The 15,200-nt window shown below is 44.0% G+C and overlaps 1 protein-coding gene across 2 annotated transcripts in view; it reads right to left on the bottom strand.

Annotated features, from left to right (window-relative positions):
• Positions 1-15,200, bottom strand: part of KLHL29 (kelch like family member 29) — a 562,720-nt gene that overhangs the window by 479,444 nt on the left and 68,076 nt on the right. The window contains exons 1-2 of one of the 2 annotated variants that reach the window (XM_077311771.1): positions 9,226-9,243; positions 208-309 (exon numbers count right to left, since the gene is read on the bottom strand). The gene's annotated coding sequence lies outside the window, so the exon portion shown is untranslated. Of the gene's footprint in view, positions 1-207; positions 310-9,225; positions 9,244-15,200 lie in introns of those variants that run through there. The other variant, XM_077311762.1, reaches the window with a different exon arrangement.

The following is a 15,200-nucleotide window of genomic DNA, read 5'->3' as shown; positions in this document are numbered from 1 at the left end:
AATATTTGGGTGAAGTAGGTTGGCTATCAGTGGCGGGGGATCCTTCCTCAATTCAAAAGACCCCCGTAAAAAGAACCAGTAGCAGATACATGCATTAGCCTTGAAGAGATGTCCGGTGAACTCGGACACAAATTCAAAACCTGACATTATTTCATTAGCACACTTAAAAAAAAAAAAGTACAATGTTTTAAAAGCATTAAAACCCACCTTAGTTTCCAGAATCTAAATATAATTCAATATCTTGCGATGTAACCATAGGACACCAAATCATTACATCGAAGCGGGGGGGTTTCGGTGGAACCAAAACACCTAGAAAAGTATGAAAGAACACAGGTCAGTTTCTCACAAAAGATAAAATTAATGATAGCTAATAGTGCAATCATAAGGAGCTTCACACCTGAAGACTTGACCTAAATGTGCTGAAAGGGCTTTTAACTCTACTTAAAGCTGCACTGCAAATTACGGGTTCAGAAGGGCAGGCAGCAAAAAGAAAAGGGTCTGTCTAAAAAACATGGGACAAGAATAAAAATAACTGTGAAGGCTCAAGTTTCATAGACCACTTATTTAGTTAAAGAATTTTTGACCTTCAAGAATCACAAAGTTCTGCCACAAGAGTGAAAAGCACTTCCCGCTTATACCAAGTTAAACTATTACTACTGGTCATGATTTTACAAGCAGCTTTGAACAGGGTGAGGACTTGTTTATGTAAACAGTAGAGGGGTCTCTGGAGGGCTCCATTTGAGCAGCTGAATGGCTGAATGATCCACCACTGTACACCAAAAGAAAAACCCTCCGTATGCAGAAATACAAAGTATCAGGGAAACGATACAGCCCTATTCCCAACATGCTAGTTTTCCAAATGCAAGGCTTTTACATTTTGTTACTGGTGAAGGTTTAAACATCCAGTTCTCCATTTGAAGCCCAACATGGCACACATTCAGAAAAAGCTTTGGCACGCCGTACTGAACAGACAGGTCCAGGCAAAACAGGTTTCTTTCTAAAGCACCCAATCATCCTTAAAACAACATCTTCTAACACAAAAGATAACAATACTATTCTTCCTTGGTACTCTCTTTAAAACAACAGGAGGGAAACTAGAGAAATTACCAAAAGTCGCTTTTGTTCCTGGCAAATCATGGCCAAAAAAATAAAATTAAAATTGAGTTCTATGCTTTTAGAATACATGGTGCCAAGACTGTTTTGTATTCTTGCTCCTCCCTACTGTAATAAATGTGAAAATAATCCTCATGACAGAAGATAGCATCCATTTCTACAAAATGAACTGTTGTCATTACCCGAGAATCAATACAATTTTTTTTCTTTTAAAGTGAATGTAACACCACGTATTGATTTTGTATTTTGAGTACATTGCATTTCAGTCAGGGTAAGAAAGATTTGAGAGAGAATGAAGGGGGGAGGGAGGGAGGGTCTAGCAAAGGTAAACGAGTTACTACAGCTAAGCTCCAGAAACATATGGCTATTTCACAATTATGTTTTCACTACCTGTCGGGAGAAGAAAAACGAAACTCCCATGTATAATTACACAAGCTGGGTATTTCACTGAGCTCATATGTTCAGACAGCAAATACTTCTAGGGCAGGGATTGCCAATCAGGTGTCTGTGGACCCATGGGGGTCCACGGAAGCTCCAAAAGGGGTCAGCAACCTTTTCCCGCCTACCTTAATGCACTTGGCCAAAACCTGAGGAATGGGCTGCCTCTGCCTAGAGGGCTTGGTGGATAGGTCATGGATGTAAAGAGAGTCAGTTTGGTGTAGTGGTTAGGAGTGCGGACTTCTAATCTGGCATGCCGGGTTTGATTCTGCACTCCCCCACATGCAGCCAGCTGGGTGACCTTGGGCTCGCCACGGCACTGATAAAACTGTTCTGACCGGGCAGTAATATCAGGGCGCTCTCAGCCTCACCCTCCTCACAGGGTGTCTGTTGTGGGGAGAGGAAAGGGAAGGTGACTGTAAGCCGCTTTGAGCCTCCTCTGGGTAGGGAAAAGCGGCATATAAGAACCAACTCTTCTTCTTCTTCTTCTTCTTCTAAAAAATCCAAGTGGGGGAGTTGGTTGTGGTATGGTATGGGGGTCCTTCCTGCCTACATGAGGCAGAGCTGCTGTGATAGGAAAGGTGGGGGGAGGGAGTGAAAGGGGGTTGTGGTGATGTCACTTCAGGTGACATGTCTCTTCCAAGGGGTGTGGCAAGGAGGCGTGGCCAGCTGACATCACTTCTGGGGGTCCTCGAAGCCTGAACATTTCAGGGGCTCCTCCACAGTCAAAAGATTGAAAAAGGCTGATATAGGGTTAGTTCGAGTAAAGCATGAGCAGAGTTGAAAATGTACATAGCCCAGTTCAACTTGCTCAAGTAACGGTACAAGACCTAGTGCAACCCATGGAAATTCCATTGCAGCATCGTCCCAGCACAAGAGACACAAATGGTTTTAACAAGAGCAGCCTATAAGTTTATTTTGCAGAAGGGCTATTGTGTGTGCAGAAATGCTCTGCAGGATTCAACCACTGGCAAAGAAGGTTGTCTTATGCACAGGTCACTTTCATGTTTTTTTTGCATGCAAGTGTTTTACTTTGGAAAAGTTTGTCCTTCAAGACCGTGGGTGACCTTTGACTGTTTCTCCGCATACCTCAAAACCCTATTTTACAACATGGTTTTTCAACCTATGTCAAAAATTAGAAGCTACTAATATTGAAATATATCTTATTCTGACTGATTATTAAAGTGCTTTATAACAGTGGTCCCCAACCTTTTTATCACCGGGGACCACTCAATGCCAGGGACCACTCACCGGGGACCACCCAACGCCTTTTACTGAGGCCCGGTGGGGGGGGGGTAGTTTACTCCTCTACTCTCAACCACTGCCCTAGCGCTCTCTGATTGCTATGGTAATGTTTAAACATCCCTTCAAAATAAGATACAGACACGCCACAATGAAGCGTGTTGTAAAGGACTGGGGGGGATGAAGTAAAGGGCCGGGGGGGGAAGAGGGGGCGTCCTTCGGGGCCCACCTCCAATTAGTCGAAGGACCACATGTGGTCCACGGCCCACAGGTTGGGGATCGCTACTTTATAATACACATTTTCTCACATGCAGATCCTCAAATGGTTCAGTAACCCAGCTTTCTAGTGTAACCATAACCTATCTGTAAATTATAACTGAGTATAAAAATAAAAAGTGCTAGTATCAATTAAGGGAATCCATTGTAAAATCAGAGTCCAGTGGCACCTTTAAGACCAACAAAGATTTATTCAAGGTGTGAGCTTTCGAGTGCAAGCAAGCCTTGAATAATCTTTGCTGGTCTGATTTTATTGTGCTACTCCAGACCAACACGGCTACCCAGGGCAATCCATTGTGTTAGTCTCAAAAAAATGCAGTTATAACAGAATAAATCCATGGAAGGAAGGAAGGAAGGAAGGAAGGAAGGAAGGAAGGAAGGAAGGAAGGAAGGAAGGAAGGAAGGAAGGAAGGAAGGAAGGAAGGAAGGAAGGAAGGAAGGAATACACTAGAATAATTCTTACAAATGTGTATATAACAAAGATGAATGCTTAGTCCCCAAAAATCTTGTTGGTCTATAAAGTGCTACTGGATTAAAATCTATCAATCTGAATGTTTCACAATCTGGTTTCTCCTAAAATCTAAATGAAAAAGAATCATTACTATATCTAACAGTAAAGTGAGAGGCTTATGTCAACATAAGCCAGGGATTTTGTCAATGTTATTGTTTTGTTAAAATACTGTTCTGGTTGTCATCTTATGTTATGATCGTTATCTGCTCCATTGTTATTATGTTCTATGTAACTATTCTACGACGTTTTATGTAAGCCACGCAGAGCCGTATGGAAGGGTGGTATAAAAACCTAAATAAATAAAAATAAATAAAATAAACACTGACAGTAACAAAACCAACCACAGACTAGGCTGGAGTTTCAGACACACAGAAATATATATTATGTATAAATTACAAGGAGGGGGCATACCAAAAGAAACCCTAAATGAGGTCTAAGAATATTTACTACCATCCAAATATTACGAATTAGTTAAAGGGGGAGGGGAGAGTAATAATTGCTCGAGCAATTAAAAATTTATTGTATGCTGGAGAAGAAAATTAAGATTCAGAATAATTGCTTATCACACCTTTAATTCCTCTCAGGGTCCCATACCATTAATTTGCTACTCATCAAACTGTGTTTATTTAAAACACCTTAAAAACCCTGTTCCACTCAGTTCAGTGAGCATCAAAACATTCCAAACACTAAGAAGCATTTCATATCCGCACACATTTATCTATACCTATCTATAATAGATTTGGCCTCTCCCTCTCCCTCTCCCCATGCAGTATTCTAAGCATTAGTGAAGAAGTACTGCACTATCTAGAAAAAGCCAGGCCAAACAGAACAAAAAAGGAAAAAGAAAGGGGGGAAAAAAACAATTCCTCGGCAGAATTTGCGTATTTAAGGGAGGGAAATCTCTAAACATTTCACTGTTACAGAAGGCATAGGGTGACTGAATGATGAATTTCATCCAAGTGTAGACATCTTTTTCCCATTAAAGAAAATTGTTTGCAGCCAACCATTTGAATAGCCAGCTTCAATTAGAATAATAGACCAACCTGACAAGGATCTGGAGGGAACATAAGAACGTAAGAAGAGCCCTTCTGGATCTGACCAATGGTTCATCTAGTCCAGCATCCTGACTCACACAATGGCCCCAGACAAAAACATCAGCAATTAAGTACACAAGCTGGGTTGTTTTTTTTTTTAAATGTATTTCCACACAGGAGAACGTGCAGACACAACATTATAAATCTAATGACTAGTTTATATAGTTCATCAGCCTCTAAGGCAGCCTTTCTCAGGTTTTTTTTAACCATTGAGAAACCCCTGAAACATTCTTCAGACTTCAAGAAACCCCTGAAGTGGCACGATTGTGCAGAATTCAGTTGGGGAGCACTGCTGGGCACATGCCAACCCAGGGTCACTCCCCTTCCCACTTCCTCTAGGTCAGGGGTAGTCAAACTGCGGCCCTCCAGATGCCCGTGGACTACAATTCCCAGGAGCCCCTGCCAGCAAATGCTGGCAGGGGCACCAGGGAATTGTAGTCCACGGACATCTGGAGGGCCGCAGTTTGACTACCCCTGCTCTAGGTCCATTCTTGGCTGGGGGGGGAGGTCAACATGACCACATATAGTCATAGCACCCGACAAACGTTTAACAAATTTAAAAAAAAATTAATTTAATTTACTCCCGCCTATTCAGAAAACCCTTCCAAGGCCATCAATAAACCCCAGGGTTTCATGAAACCCTGGTTAAAAAGCCTTTCCATATCAAAATAATTATCTAGACAAGATAACAAGACTTTGTTAGGGTAAGGATTTCACAGCTGGGGAGTTATATACACACAGAATGCGAAATCTCTCTATGCTTTTGTAGCCATATAAGCCAAAACCAATATATCAAGATTGAAAGGATACAACTAAAGGCTGACAGAAGGCGGCCGTGGCAAAGCAACTCTGTTTCTTACTTGCCTTGAAAGCCCCTTGCTGGGCTTGTCATAGGTCAGCTGTGATTTTATGGCACTTTACATGCATGGTCTGTGCCCAGTATACCTGAGAGACCGTCTCTCTGCCTACATCCCCAGAAGAGCCCTACGCTCTGCCGCCTCCCACCGGCTGGTGATCCTTGACCCCAAAGAAGCACGTCGGTCTTCAACAAGGGCCAGAGCTTCCTCTGTTCTGGCCCCCGCCTAGCAGGACAAGCTCCCCGAAGAGATCAGGGCCCTGCCCAAACTCCCACAATTCTGCAGGGCACGCAAAAGGGAGCTCCTCCACCAGGCATTTGCTTGAGTCTGACTGACCCACCAACATCCGCTGGTCCCCCCTCAGACACCCCCTCCATGACTTGAAGCAGCCTGACCTCCCTGAGGGTTGTCCAAGTTATCGTTCTATTTGAAGCCACTGTTAGATTATTGTTGATATGTTATTTGTGACTGTGTTATGTGTTTAGACTGTTCTATGTATTATTCCTGCAATGTTTTCTGTGAACCGCCCTGAGCCGTACGGGAGGATGGCATAAAAATCTGAATTAATTAATTCATAATTAATAATAATTAATTCATTAATGAAAATGAATAATGAATAATGAATCATGAAACACACTCACATTAAGGGTTGGATCCAAACACTGGCGTGCAGATGTTTTCTGCTCTCAGAAGGGTTGTTGCATGTTCAAGCAATGTGTGGGGAAAGCAAAGCTACATTTAAAGATGCTTCTGTAAGACCGTTTATGCACTGGAGGTTTCATGCCGGGCTGCAGGCTGGAGTTTTAGCCATGGCAGGTTGGCCCACCTCTTCCTGCATCCACACAGGGGAGCTTTTGGCCCAGTGCACCTTATCTGCCCCCGATTTGTGCTGCTGCATGGATGCTGGGGCAGTGAAGTTCCCAGTGCATAAACGGTCTAAGTGTAAGCATGACAACTGCTAGCAGTCCTACCTACTGGAGCAATGACCAAATTCTTCCATTAGTGCTTGCAGCTGCCTCCCTTCCACTTCATTCTTGGCAACCAACCTAGATTTTTGTCTAGGATGGGTTACCGAGTTCAGAAATCCAGCTCTGTATGAAAAGTTCCCAGAGGCCTGCCGAAAATGTTTCACAAATATTAAGGGACGACAGAGAATGAGGTGGCTGGATGGAGTCACTGAAGCAGTTGGTGCAAACTTAAATGGACTCCGGGGAATGGTAGAGGACAGGAAGGCCTGGAGGATCATTGTCCATGGGGTCGCGATGGGTCGGACACGACTTCGCACCTAACAACAACAACAAACCTTAATTTATAAATCAAGAACTTCTTTAAGGAGGGAGCTCAATTATTTTAAAATCTGAATATGGAGGGGAACTCCCACACACCATTTTCAAATTTTAAAGCACATGAATAAAACTAATGACCCAAAGAGAACAATACATGCCAGGGGCCTTCACACATCAGAAGGTTTTGCTCTATATGAAAACCCAGAATCAGTTTTGATTATTTATAATGTTAATATTCAACTCTGCCCCCAGAACTTATAAAGCAGCGGTTCTTAACCACTCTTACCTTGCGACCCCAAATTCAGCGGCAGCGGGCTCACAGCAGCAGAGGGCACGCACACAGGCACAGAACACTCAAGCATGGAGGCAGTCATTGGAATGGCTCTGCGGCTGCATGCCACCTGTTGCCACCGCCTGCTGATGCCCACTAGTGCCTGGCACCGCTTCCTACCGCCCACCACCAGCGCTGGCCACCACTGCTTCAGGCAGCCGCTGCCGCTTGCTGCCGCTTGCTGCCGCTTTCCACTGCCAGGCGACCCCAATTGGGGTCGCAACCCCTAGGCTGAGAACCACTGTTATAAAGGAAAACCAGAACAGTTGGATTCCTTTTTTGCCGGATTCCTTTTCACACTCCTAGACAAGACTAGTCTCCTCGCAGGAGAGCGGGGCACAGAGGTCCCTTTCTTTTAAAAAGGTATGTTATAGACCTATCATCTTACTAAGTACAGTTAGTAAACTTTATGCTAGGCATCTTAAGAAGAAACTCAGATTATGGCTTGATATGGAGAATATCACTGTGGAGGAACAGGCAGAGCTTAGGGAGGGCATATCTCCACTCAAGCACTGTTTCACCCTGCAACATCTTATTGAAAAATATAGTTCCATTAGTCCTCAGTCCTTGTATGGCACATTTATTGACCGTAGGGCGGGTTTCGATTCCATCCCCTGCCCGTGCTTTAGGGCAAAGATTGAAGCATCCGCAGTGGAGAGAAGGCATGACTGCACCACCCTTAGGGGCAATTGTAGCGGAAAAGGGCGCCTAACAGAACCCAATCACTCTACAAGGGAAATGAGACAGGGATGTATACTGGCCCCACTGCTATCCATATATTTCACATAAATAGCATGACCATATATGACCATACATGACCATACATAAATAGCATGACCATATAGCATGACCATATATGGTCATCTAAACCCACACACACCACCTCCCAAAATGTCCAATGATGGGCCTGGAGGGGCTGAGAAGGGGAGGGATCTCGGGCGAGATCGCACCACTTCTGGAGTTCTCGAAGCCTGAAGAATGTTGCAGGGTTCTATGATAAAAAAAACTGAGGAAGGCTACTCTAGCCCAACTTCTTTATGGTGTCCTAGCCACCTGCTTCTCCTCACTTGAACAGGTACAAACAAAGTTTCTAACAGTCTTACAAAGTCCTAGATTCATGTCAAGCTTTTTTGGCCCAGTTGGTGACAGGAATGATGAAAATGGAGATGAAGGTTGCACTTTCTTCTCTCTATCTCTGGCTGAAGTTAATTTTAATCCTTGTGGCCTGTTACTCCTAATTTTAGAGGGCAATTTTCAGTCCAGCTGGTTGTTGGTTGTGGCGATTAAACATATGATCAAATACCTTGGGTTTTCCCCACATGCTCTATATCTCTTAGGCTTCGATTTAGTTAAAAAGGTGATCAAACAAAGAATCCAAGATACTGCATGGCAAGTGGACCTCGACCATTCACCCACTTTCAGGTCACTGCTCAGTAAAGGATATATTCTTTCTCCTGTATCGTATCTTTTTACCTTGGAAAACAATAGTCATAGGAGGGCTTTTACCTTGGCAAGGTGCATGTTGTGGCTAGGAGGTATAAACAAATCCCCCTCCACAAAAGATTATGCCCATATGGAAGGGCGGTATAAAAATATAAATAAATAAATAAAATAATAAATTAAGTAGAAGATCTACAGCACATTCTCCTGAGCTGCCCCATTTATGCCAAGGCCTGACCTAGGTTCATCTTCTCCCTGGTGACATTTGGGTCAAGGTAAATAGCTGTAAACAACAGCCATAGTTAACAAACTACTGTCTGATGATTCACCAGCTAATACTAAATCAGTAGCCAGTTTCTGTCTTATAGTTCATAGAAGATTCCATGGAACCGATAGGGTATGCATTGTGAACTGAGAATTGAGAAAATGTATTTGTAATCTTTTTAAGCCCCATTAAACTGGCCAAGGTTAAATTTTTAGATAATTAGATTTTAGTCTCAATCTGTTTTTTTAATAATTCACAATTAGTTTACCAATTTCTAACAATTTATTTCTTTTTGTATGTAAATGTTTTTTTTATTAGGCATTTACTGTTAACATATTCCTCATGTACTGTTTTTGGTGCCATGTATTTTACCTTATTGCTCTGGGGTAGTGGTTAAGAGCAGCTGCTTCTAACCTTGTGAGCTGGGTTTGATTCCCTGCTCCTCCACAGGCAGCCAGCTGGGGGACCTTGGGATAGTCACAGTCCTGATAGTACTGTTCTCACCGAGCAATCCTGTCAGAGCTCTTTCAGAGTCACCCGCCTCACAGGGCGTCTGTTATGGGGAGAGGAAGGGAAGGAGATTGTAAGCCACTTTGAGACTCCTTCGGGTAGTGAAAAGCGGGGTATGAAAACCAACTCTTCTTCTAAATATCTGACTGACTACTGACCAACTGACAACGCCAACATTCAAATTTTATTCAATGCTATACATTAAGACTATTACTATTCTATCTAGTTCCTCATCTCTTCCATAAAAAGAAACCTGTTTTACTTATCCAAGCCATTTAAGTAACATTTCTAAGCAGAGAATGGCAATTCTTGTCCATATTATTCAGTGCTTCTCATAGCAACATGACCACTTTCTCCTATTCTGGGTCATTTAACAAGTAATTCATGGATTATTTACACTGCCATTAAATCTAAAAAGGTACCATGCTTGCATAACAAAGCAATAATTTTCTTCCCCTTTGTCCCCTCCAGATTGAAGGTGCAACATTAGCCAGATTATTTTATCAAAATTGTCGTGGCAACTACTTCTAGATGACTGCTCTGAAATTAGAGGGGGAAATTAGCTGCTCTTATTTTTTCTTAAAACTTTCCAAGAAACACTGGGTGGAAATTGATGTTGTGATAGATGTAAAGCACAAAACACAGGCCTGCGTGACATATTTAGATAGGAAATTAGATACTAGGAAATTTTTGGCTGTTTTAAAGCTCCCAGCGCTTTCACAATGCCGCCAACACTTCTGACATTATTGCAATCTATATATCTTCCAGAGTCCTTAAAAATCATACTGTATGCAGAAAACCCCAAATTCATATGAAAACAAGGAATGCAAACCCCGAAAAGTTTTTATGGAATGATATTTAACTCTTAAACACTGGGCAGAGATACACAATACCCCTAAATTATATCCACATGAGCACACCTGCCACACATACCATACCAGTTTCAGACCTGGGTTTTTTCAGGAATATCAACAAATTGTTCTGGTCCAATACAGCCAAACCAAAATATAATAATTTTGTTGTGTACCCCTCTCCCCCGATCTAAACACAGGTTTGATGGTGATGGGGGGGGGAGGAAGGTGGGGTTTGATCAGGGAGGGTGGTATAGAAATATAATAAATAAAAAAATACAAATCATCCTTTCTGCTTTATTAAAAGCTAGCTTCAAAGCCCGTTCCTAAGAATGGGCCTTAAAAGGGTTCCCCTCCCCTGGCCAGGCAACTTAAGGTGGCTTTGGGCGGCAGCTCACAGCCAGATCAAGTTGGGCTGGTGGGGGCTGGGCAGCTCATTAGCAGGGACGGGACAGAGCTCCTTAGCAGGCAGTCAACAGGCCGGGAGGCCCTTCTCAGCAGGCCCTCATTAGGATGCCCCCCACCACAATCCTTTGCCCGGGGCCTCTCCCCTTACCTGCTGCTGGCTCCAGGCACTGAGGCATTTGAGAGCAAAGAGGCTAGAGTCCAGGGATGGAGGACGGGAGCTGCAAGGGCAGGGCCAATCAGAGCAAAGCAGGCTGCACCCTGATTGGCCCTATTCCAACTTGGACAGCCAGACACATCCCACCTCTAGGCTGTTTCATAAATAGAGGAACAATAATGGACAAGGATATCACAGGAGAAATTTTATACATAATTGTTCACAATTACACAGCATTAAGAGCCTCCTGTGGCGCAGAGTGGTAAGGCAGCTGTCTGAAAACTTTGCCCATGAGGCTGGGAGTTCAATCCCAGCAGCCGGCTCAAGGTTGACTCAGCCTTCCATCCTTCCGAGGTCGGTAAAATGAGTGCCCAGCTTGCTGCTGGGGGGTAAACGGTAATGACTGGGGAAGGCACTGGCAAACCACCCCATATTGAGTCTGCCATGAAAACGCTAGAGGGCGTCACCCCAAGGGTCAGGCATGACTCGGTGCTTTGCACAGGGGATACCTTTACCTTTACACAGCATAATGATGCAAAAATGAGTCACAGAATAGAAGTAAAAAATTAATTGTGAACACTTGTATAAAATTTCTCCTGTGATATTTAAGGAGGATAAAAAATTAAATAAATAATAAATCACTAGCTGATTGCTGCGAAGTCTTAACTTTCATTCTTGTAAACATATTTCTGATCTACAACACTCCAAACTGTAACTGAACCAAAACTTCCCACCACATTTTCTGTATAATATATTGAAGAAATGTATTCATGTGGACGCACACTTCTTCAGACATACAAATCTCTGCCTGCTAGTTGAATTGGTAAAACCCAGACATAAACTTACAAGTCCAATGAACACTGGGATGTCAAAAGGCCTGAGAAACCAATTGGTTCAAAGTGTTAGAAACTCTACATAGGAGCCACACACATTAGCCCCCAATTTCTGTATTGCTCAATGATGACTGAAGTTTAGTCTAGAACAGTGGTCCCCAAGCCCCGGTCCAGGGACTGGGACTGGTCCGTAGATCAGTCGGGGGCTGCCCTGCCACTCTGCCACCAGCTCACCTTTGGTACTTTCCAGCGGCCGTCATGGCTGGGGCTCCCCCTCGGCATGGCACTGCGCAGCTGCTGCTGGCAGCGCCCCCCAGCAGGTGGGAAGTCAGGGGAGCCAGCGGGAAAGCAAGTGGAGCAGGGGCTCAGGTGGCAGCGGTGACTTCCCTTGGCAAAAGACTACCCCCCCCCCCGGGCCTCAGTAAAATTGTCAAGCGTTGACCGGTCCACGATGATAAAAAGGTTGGGGACCACTGGTCTAGAACATTAAACAGAAAAGCACCCTCCATACACAACTTTCTGAAGAAACAGCATGTAGAAAGCTATTTAAATTTTTAATCCCAGCAATCCTCAAAACTCAGAAAATCCCAACAGCCAAACAGTTTAACAACAAATGCAATCAAAAATCATATCTGCAGAATCAACTTAAAGAACAGCTAACCATCATAAAGCAAAGGCATATGAATAAAAATGATCATTCTTACATGTGTGGGTTTATCACTCAAGAAAGGGGTATTGCAGAAGCACAGTACAAAAGGAGAGGCTCCATTCCTGCCTATTTTCCCCTCAAAAGGCAGAGGAACACAGAGAATGACCTCTGATGGAACAAAGTAAATGGGAAGGCTCATATGGGAGAAAGAATATGACAATGCATTGGTAAGGGGGATGAAGTGTTCTGATAAAGTATCTTTAAATACTATTATAGAAATAACAATGAAAATTTCCGGGACTTCAGACTGGAGTAACTACACTATTTGATTGCACTGCACTATTTGATATTCACAATAGTAACATGCTCCTTACTGATATTTCGCAACAGAGGCGGTGCAGTTCACAGCCACCCAGTTTTTGCCTTGGGGCTGGTTGCCCCACCTATTTCCAGCTCCAAAATGGAAGCCTTTGGCCCACAAATCAGCCCCAGATTTTTGCCCCCAGACAAGGCATCCAGGGCGGTGAAGTTCTACTGCATTGTGGGGCAGCATGGGCGCTTTTTTTGTTTGCTTGAAGAATGTGGTATTAGGTACTAAAGCAGGGGTAGTCAAACTGCGGCCCTCCAGATGTCCATGGACTACAATTCCCAGGAGCCCCCTGCCAGCATTCGCTGGCAGGGGGCTCCTGGGAATTGTAGTCCATGGACATCTGGAGGGCCGCAGTTTGACTACCCCTGTACTAAAGCAATATCGCGTTCTCCCCCCCCCCCCAAAAAAAAAAAAAAAAAGTCCTGTGCTGAAAAGTGTGGCAAAGTCACCAAGGGCATTTTTTGTCCATTCCGGGACGCCATATTCATAGCCACGGGTGGGGAGAAGCTGGGTCAGGATGGCCTGACTTTTCCCTTCTGTACGGTGCAGCCCTGATAAAGGCCCCGTTGACACAAAAAAGGGAATGCGGAATTATCCATGTTCACTTGCCATGGGGCAAACTAAGTTGGGCCAGACCTGGGATGGCCCCATCCTGGCGTCAACAGCATGTGGGACCTGCCACCAGGTGCATGGTGAATTGGGCCAAATTCCCGGTGCGGAAAACCCTTTCCATTATTTGGGAAGGGGGAACACTATACTGAAGTCACTTGGCTCTTCAGAACTCTCTCACCCTCAGTGAGACTTTAGATGCAATCAGGGGAGAAGTAGCCGCCGCCCTCAAACGAAGAACTGAATAACAAACATTGCTTGCCCAGTCCTTCTAACTATGCTCAAACACATTCTTTCCACAACACTGCATTTCATCTCTCTATTCTGTCCTTGAGGTGAGAAGCTGCATGCACAGAAATGGTGGCAGCAGAAGTGTATCTGGAAGACAGCCGCTTTAACAAGGCTGTTTGTAAAACTCTACATCAGCTTTGAATTAAGAACAATTTAGCCGCCAAACAGTCGAAAACACAGCAGTGATTTTGAACAATGTATAATGTACCGTCACACAATATATTTGCCTCACAAGACATAACTCTAAATCAGCCTTCCAAATAATCCCTAGAAAAGTTAACTACAAGCAAGTGGAATTTGGCATTGCAGGTGGCGCCAGAATCCCCGCATTATATAAAGATGTTCCATTTATACTCTGCCAGTACTTGCTAAAGGAGTGGATAATAGTGCCAATTGGGAACAATAGCTGGACCTTCTGGGGCATCTGGACTCTGCTACTAGAAAGGGGGGGAAAAGCAAGGGGAGAGAGGTTCTCAGCCATCACTTAAGGTTTTTTACTTTTTTCAAGGAAGGGCTTTTCCTCCATGTCTTGCTAAGATTATTTCGTCAGGCTGAGAAATATTCAGCCTTAGTTCCACATACAAGGCAAGGGACATGCAAGCCTGAATACTTCATTCCCATTCTAAACAAATGAGAATAGGTGGGGCCTGAATGCAACCTAACTGTTTAAAGAGAGGTGTAGAAAGCAATGGGAACATAGGCTGCTTGGTGGAACAATGCAGCTACTTAATTTGAAGGTTGGGAGGAATATATATAGCTAGTCTGCTCACTGTAACCCTGGTAGGTTGTGGAGAATGAGAGCTGGTCATTTTTTAACTAGGGGAAAGGTGGACGTGGTTCTACGCCCTGACCTAGACGGCCTAGGCTAGACCAATCTTGTCAGATTCGGAAGCTAAGAAGGGTTAAGTTCTGGTTTGTAGTTACAGTATTTGCTGGTGTATAAGACTTCTTCCCCCCCCTGAAAAGCATGCCTCCAAGTAGGGGGGTCGTCCTATACGCCGGGTGCACTTCAGTTGGGATAGACATAGCTACCCATAGTGGCCCATAGTACTGTAATGTAATGTATATATTTTGAGTGGAAATGTTGGGGGGTCGTCTTATACGCCGGCAAATACGGTAGATGGGAGAGCACCAAGGAAGTACAGAGTCCCTAGGAAGAGGAAGGCGATGGCAAACCACCTCTGAATGTCTCTGGCCTTGAAAACCCTATGAGTGTTGCCATAAATTGTCTGTGACTTGGCAGAACTTTTTTACCTCCATCCCCACCAAGCTTCTAGAAGCTCTTGTGTTTGCTCCAAGTGACTGCTGTATTGCAGAAAGGCCTGAACTGAAGAAACAGAAGGCAAGAACTACCAAAGACAGCAAGTCCCATTGGGTTTCATTCATGACCTTGCAGCTGAGCTGCTATGTAGGTGAGCTGATTTCTTCTTTCACTTTGCCCATCCTCTCTTGGCTGAAATTACTTCCTTGGGGCTGATGTTGACCCCCAGACCCACTATTTGGATAAAACCCAATTTCTTATGGTGTGAGGACACTGGGCCTCTGTTGGCTGATATCTCTTCCTGGGGAGGACAGTGGCCTTCAGAACTTCATTTTTACCTGGGAGACCATGATTGGAGGAATTGTGACAGGGTCAGATTCTGCTCTGGACATTTGGTTTAGGAAGGGAAAG

The sequence above is a fragment of the Paroedura picta genome, chromosome 1, assembly GCF_049243985.1.
Source record: "Paroedura picta isolate Pp20150507F chromosome 1, Ppicta_v3.0, whole genome shotgun sequence".
Lineage (NCBI taxonomy): Eukaryota > Metazoa > Chordata > Lepidosauria > Squamata > Gekkonidae > Paroedura > Paroedura picta.
This window is presented reverse-complemented; position numbering and strand designations above follow the sequence as displayed.